Source organism: Tupaia chinensis, unplaced genomic scaffold (genome assembly GCF_000334495.1).
Source record: "Tupaia chinensis unplaced genomic scaffold, TupChi_1.0 Scaffold000392_1, whole genome shotgun sequence".
In the NCBI taxonomy this organism is placed as follows: domain Eukaryota; kingdom Metazoa; phylum Chordata; class Mammalia; order Scandentia; family Tupaiidae; genus Tupaia; species Tupaia belangeri.
Genome location: NW_006159894.1, coordinates 1,094,355 through 1,100,741, shown reverse-complemented (window position 1 = coordinate 1,100,741; position 6,387 = coordinate 1,094,355). Strand labels below are relative to the sequence as shown.

General features: G+C 39.7%; 1 pseudogene; it reads left to right on the top strand.

Moving 5' to 3' along the window:
- Positions 1-3,425: 3,425 nt before the first annotated feature.
- Positions 3,426-4,197, top strand: LOC102473161 (serine/arginine-rich splicing factor 3 pseudogene; annotated as a pseudogene).
- Positions 4,198-6,387: the final 2,190 nt, after the last annotated feature.

Sequence of the window (6,387 nt, the reverse complement as noted above, 5' to 3'; positions counted from 1 at the left end):
ATTTATTTATTTTTTTAGAGAGACTTTTTGCTGTAGGGGTGTGTGCTCACCAGGCAGACAGAGAGACAGAAAGTGAGAAATCAGGGGGTGGGGGGGTTGGCCACACTGCAATCCCTTCTCCTCCATTTTCCTCAGGATTTTGGGCACACATGCACACACGCCTGGCATGAGTTTTAAGCTGGGACTCGAACTGCAGTCAATTATGTGGGAGTCCAGCAACATAACCATTCCGCCATCTGCTGGTCCCTCACTTAACTTCTTATCAGTTTCAACACAAGTGACCACTCCTTTCTAGAGAGATCCTCTTTTCTCATTCCCAGATCACACACTTATTTCTTTCTTCTCAGGCCCTTCTAGAGGCTCTTCTGTCTCCTCCTGGGCACTCCATTTTTTCTGGTTCTTCAATCCCTTGGTGTATACAGTATCATGAATGGAAAAAAACAAACAAACAAACAAAAAACTGACTTTACTGGCTGGTCCCATAGCCTAGTGTTAAGGGAGCCAGCTCCCACATGGCTGACCTTGAAAAACTGTGGTTTTTTTCAAGCCCTGGGAGCTTGAAAAAAAAAACATGTGCATGTCCCAAACCTTGGCTGCATGGAGAAATGGAGAAGGGATTGCAGCGTGATCACATCTCATTTGGGGGTGCTTTCTCTGCCTTTTTCTCTATGTCTCTCAGGAGAGCTTTTGTGCCCTCTGGCAATTAAAAAACAAACCAAAATGTGACCTTAGATGCGATATCTGTAGTGGCTCCTCTGTACCCACCAGTTCCACATCCATGGGTTTCACATTCACAAATTCAACCAACTGCAGAAGGAAAAGTAAAAACAAAGAATACAATAATAAAAATAATACAGAACAACAACTATTTATTGTATTGTATTGTATCAGGTATAAGTACCCTAGAGACGATTTAAAGTGTATGGGAAGGCTTGCATAGGTTGTAAGTAAATGCTGTAGCATTTGCTATAAAGGACTTGAGTAATAGCAAGTTTCGGTATCTGAAGGAGGTCCTGGAACCCAAACTTCTTCTGAGTTTCTGGTTAATACACCCAACTATCAATGTGATAGCCCTGTTGGTTATCTCAAGGGTTTTTCATGGCCAGCATGTATGTCTTGATTTCCCTGCCCACTCCATAATCTGTTCCTTCCTTCTTTCCTGGTCTTTTTCACTTCAGAAAATAACACTTCTTTCTATAATATCTAGGTGTTCAGAACCAGAAGCCTTGGGTTGCACTCAGGCCTCTCCCTTTCACTCTGCTGTTGGGATCTTGGGCACGCATGCACACACGCCTGGCGTGAGTTTAAGCCACCGGGTCTGGGACTCGAACCACAGTCGACCACGTGGGAGTCCAGCGACATAGCCATTACGCTAACTGCTGGTCCCAGGAGTGCTTTCTCTTCATAAACTTTCCTTTTCTCTTGAGATGATGTCTCCTAAGTTTTACTCCTGACTGTAACAGTCAGAGGTTTGCCTTTCAAAGTTTTCCAAGAAAACTGAGATCTATTCAACAAGTACCCCATGAATATATGCAAAGCAGTTGACCAAGCAGATCTTACCCCATTTAGGGATGAAACAGTGGGTGGCCAATAATTTGCAAACTACAGGTTCAGTTGTGACATTTGTAACTTGCATTTCTGAAAGGGTCTAGGGACAGCCATTCATGTCAACCATCTGTCCCCTGCTTTAGAGTGATTTCTTCTAAGTTCCTCTTGACTACTACTATGGTTTGAGTGAGTCCCCTTCCCCCAATCCATGTGCTGAAATTTGGATGCTATTGTGATGGTATTAGGGGGTAGAAACTTAATTTGACTATGCTATTAAGAGGTGGGGCCTTTGGGAGAATTAGGATTAGATAAAATGATCAGTGATTCAGTCTCCATGACTGAGTACTAGTGGAGTCATAAGAGAAACCAGAGCTTACACATGCTTTCATCTTTGTACTAGTGCCTGAGGAGTCAACAAAGACTCTTTGCTACCAAAAAAAAAAAAAAAAGCCTTTGAGGTTATTAATCTGTTTCTGCTTGCTTGAATGACTAACTTTAGAAGTAATAACAACAGAAATTGAATGATTGAATGGACAAATAGTGGGGGAGACTGAAATCAGAGACTTTTCTGTTAGGGTTAAATTCTAGCAAATCTATAGCTATGCTTTATTCCAATAAACCACGAACAAAACAATGAATAGATACGTTCCCTGCTTTAGAGCTATTGTAGCATAGTTAGTATGTCACAGCATCCTGTCATTGCTTCTGTAAAAATATCTCTATGGCCACTGGACTACAAAATATTTTGTTCAAGATATTTTCTGGGGAATGAGGTAGCTAGCCTAAGCTGGTTCTAGTCAGCTAAGACCACTGACCCTTCTATTGGGCCTGGACAAATGACTGATCTGATATTTCAGCATAGAAGGTCATACATTTCTTTGAACACACAATGTAGGACCTAACACCACCTGACTGAACACCAACAATTACTCACCTTTTCGTTTCACCAATAACAGCTACCCATATTCCCAGTTGTCCCCTTTCCAGTCCCCAACCCCCTCCAATCGAGGAGGTGAATTTCATTTTTAACTCTTGCCTTCTTGCTAGCTGCCCTTAGAATTATCTGTTGATGAGGACGTGTATAGTAATCTCAACTGGGCTGGGCTGAGGTGTATATCATGCTGGGTAAAGTCTCTTTACAATCTAAATGAGGTATAGTGATTGAATGTATGAATAATAATAATAATAACAATAATAAAGCTTTCCCTTCCTTGCAAATTCATTGCCTCTGTTACAGGCAAACTGAACAGCAGGCAAAAGAACTTGAGTTCAATAACATCCTCTTACCAGGCACTACCTCAAAACTTTGCGGAGTTCCCACCAGCAAGAAGGCCCTCACCAGATGTGGCCCGTTGACCTTTGGCCTGTAGAACCATAAGCAACCTTTATTCTTTATAAATTACCCCTCCTGTGACATTTAGTTACAGCAACAGAAAAACAGACTAAAATGACGGTCAAGTCTTGACTTCCTAAAATCCAAAGGTGGCTTCTGACTAACGTTACATTTGCTGGGGTTCTCTGGGAATACTGGAGCCCTACAATGCAATGGCGTCCGGACTCCAAGGGATAGTACATCTGTTGATATTTTCCTGTCGGTGGCTAACACCAGCATTTACCTGTGCTTTAGATAATACCAGCCTCCCTCTATTCTCTTGGCAGCCTGCAGACTGCTCGGCCCATAGTACAACTTTATTCTATCTTTAGAGCATAATCTAATGACTGCTGAACAGTACAAAGAGATTTCATAGAGTTCATGGGAGGTCATTTCACGAACACCAGGTGAGCAAGAGCATCTGTGGGAGCTGGGCAAAGGGAGCAGGCTGTCCTTCCAGAGCTTGTGGATTTGAACCTCTGCATTTCTAACTTAAGATTTTGAAATGCATCGTGATTCCTGTCCATTGGACCGTAAGGCTTATGTGGGTAATCTTGGAAACAATGGCAATAAGACTGAATTGGAATGGGCTCTTGGCTATTATGAACCACTTTTTAAAATTTTTTTTTTTTGGAGAGGTTTTTGCTATAGGACATGTGCACTTGCCAGACAGACAGAGAGACAGAGAGATAGAAAGTGAGAAATCACCCCCCAGGGGGGATGGCCACGCTGCAATCCCTTCTCCTCCATTCTCCTCTCGGGATCTTGGGCACGCACGTACACGCGCCCGGCATGAGTTTAAGCCACCGGGTCCGGGACGTGAACCACGGTCGACTACGTGGGAGTTCAGCGACATAGCCATTACGCTAACTGCTGGTCACTATTATGAACCACTTTGAAGTGTGTGGGTTGCTGGAAACCCTCGTGGCTTTGCTTTTGTTGAATTCGAAGATCTCCGAGGTGTAGCTGATGCTGTCCGAGAGATGGAAGGACCCTGTGTGGCTGCTGTGTGAGAGTGGAACTGTTGAATGGTGAAAAAAAAAAGTTGCAATTGTGGCCTAACTCCCTCCTGGGGTGGTTGCCCTCGGGATGATTCCTAGAGGAGTCCTCCACCTCGCTGCAGATCTGCAAGAAGGAGAAGCTTCTCTAGCAGCCAGAGCAGGTTCCTTTCCAGAGATAGGAGAAGAGAGAGATCATTGTCTCTGGAGAGAAATCACAAGCCATCCAGATCTTTCTCTAGGTCTCGTAGCCGATCTAGGTCAAATGAAAGGCCATAGAAGACCAGTTTGCAAGAGAAGTGGTGTACAGGAATAACTTCATTTGACAGGAGTATGTACAGAAAATTCAAGTTTTGTTTGAGACTTCATAAGCTTGGTGCATTTTTAAGATGTTTCAGCTGTTCAAACATTTGTTTTTCTCTTTAAGCAATGAGAAAACAATTTCTCTTTACACTTAAAGATGTAATTCCCTAAGGTTTGAAATGGATCATATGAGGCATGTAATACCAAGAATTATTACTTTACAACATTCCCGTAAGCATAATTGCATCTGCTTTGAACTTTAGTCTTGCGTAGACTGATAATAAACCTCTAAATCCTGCCCGGCTAAAGTGTGGTGTTTTAATACAGAGACCACTGGTAGAAAATGAACTGAGATACACTTTTTTTTTCATAATTGGACTGTAGTTGAATAAACAGTCTTGTCAAGCTGCTGTGAACACAAGTCAGTAAAAATATGAGATTCACCAGTAAACAAGAGGCTTTGAAAAAACCCAACTAGTCTTCAGCCTGGACAAAGGTTGCTTAGTTGATACAGAATCTGTTTCAAGAAAGCTTATCTTTAAACCTTTAAATGATTGTTATATATGAACACATAGCTCTTTGTAACATTCTTTATTAGAATTTGAATTTTTTCTTTTTTTCTTTGATTAACTTTTACATTTTTCCACATTTACTTTACATATCAAAAAATGTTTGCTCATACATCATAGTTCTTGATAGTTAATAATAAAACAGAATCTGTTTCAAGAAAGCTTATCTTTAAACCTTTAAATGATTGTTATATATGAACACATAGCTCTTTGTAACATTCTTTATTAGAATTTGAATTTTTTCTTTTTTTCTTTGATTAACTTTTACATTTTTCCACATTTACTTTACATATCAAAAAATGTTTGCTCATACATCATAGTTCTTGATAGTTAATAATAAATTTCAAATTTCAAAATACTGAATTTTAAAGATAATGTTCAAAATATTATAATTTTGCATAATTTTGTTTGTGACTCTCTAACAACAGAGACAGTATGGTTTTAAATATTTTTGAGAAAATATTTACATGTCAACTACTCAAATTGTTGAAAAGCAAATGCCCAGCACACTAGTCACACATAAACCTTCTCAATTCAGCCCTGCCTACCAAGTATTCTGTGATATACCATCTGCTAGCAAAGATCAGTCTCTTTCTCTTCCTTCAAAATCTTTCTCAAGAGAATCCTCTGGTGTGGTTGCTCTTTTGCAATCTCCACTGATTGTTATTTTATGTTATAAATTCTTTCATATATCTTCTCTAATCCTCTCTGCCTGGTAGAACTATTTATGGTGCCAGGCCATCTTTCTAAGAGCTTCTGTTGGCTTACTTGAGATCCACCTTAGTGCCATAGTTTCCTGATTAATCTTCAGATATGACATTCCAGTCAAAGCCCTGTCCAATATGAGTATTTCCAATTTCTGATTAAATGCAACAAGTATTATTGATCGTAAACAAATAACCCTTGTGCCCCAAAATAAGAATACTCCCAAATATTTTCCAATTCCAGAGGGGTCGGGAAGGAAGAAAAGTTTATGTTTCCATTTAAAGAAACAAAGAAGAAACATATTTTAACATATCGCTGAACCTATCAGCAACTCAGAAGACAGTAAAATGCTCAAATTGGGAAAACAAAGGATAGTAAAAAAATCAGTAATGTTTTACTCAAAAGTCATAAAACTCTATTTCACCAGTTCAGTCTTAAGTTCAAACTCTCTTCTGTTGAATATGCAGTATTACCATGGTCCAATCTTTTTGTTTAAATCCTGGAAGGTAACATTCAATGTTATTATTGATATTTCTTGTCCCTAGCATTAAATTGGTCATTTTCTTAGTTGCTGTTTATTCTCTTATTTTTTGATGTGTCTTTAGTTTTCCTGGTAGAACACTCCTTTCAGAACTTTTTTTTTTTTTTTTTTTTTTGCTGCACAGTACGTGCCTAGCATTAAATTGGTCATTTTCTTAGTTGCTGTTTATTCTCTTATTTTTTGATGTGTCTTTAGTTTTCCTGGTAGAACACTCCTTTCAGAACTTTTTTTTTTTTTTTTTTTTTTGCTGCACAGTACGTGCCCTCACCAGAAGGACAGAGAGACAGAGAAATAGAAAGTGAGAAATCACCCCCCAGGGGGGATGGTCACGCCGCAATCCCTTCTCCTCCA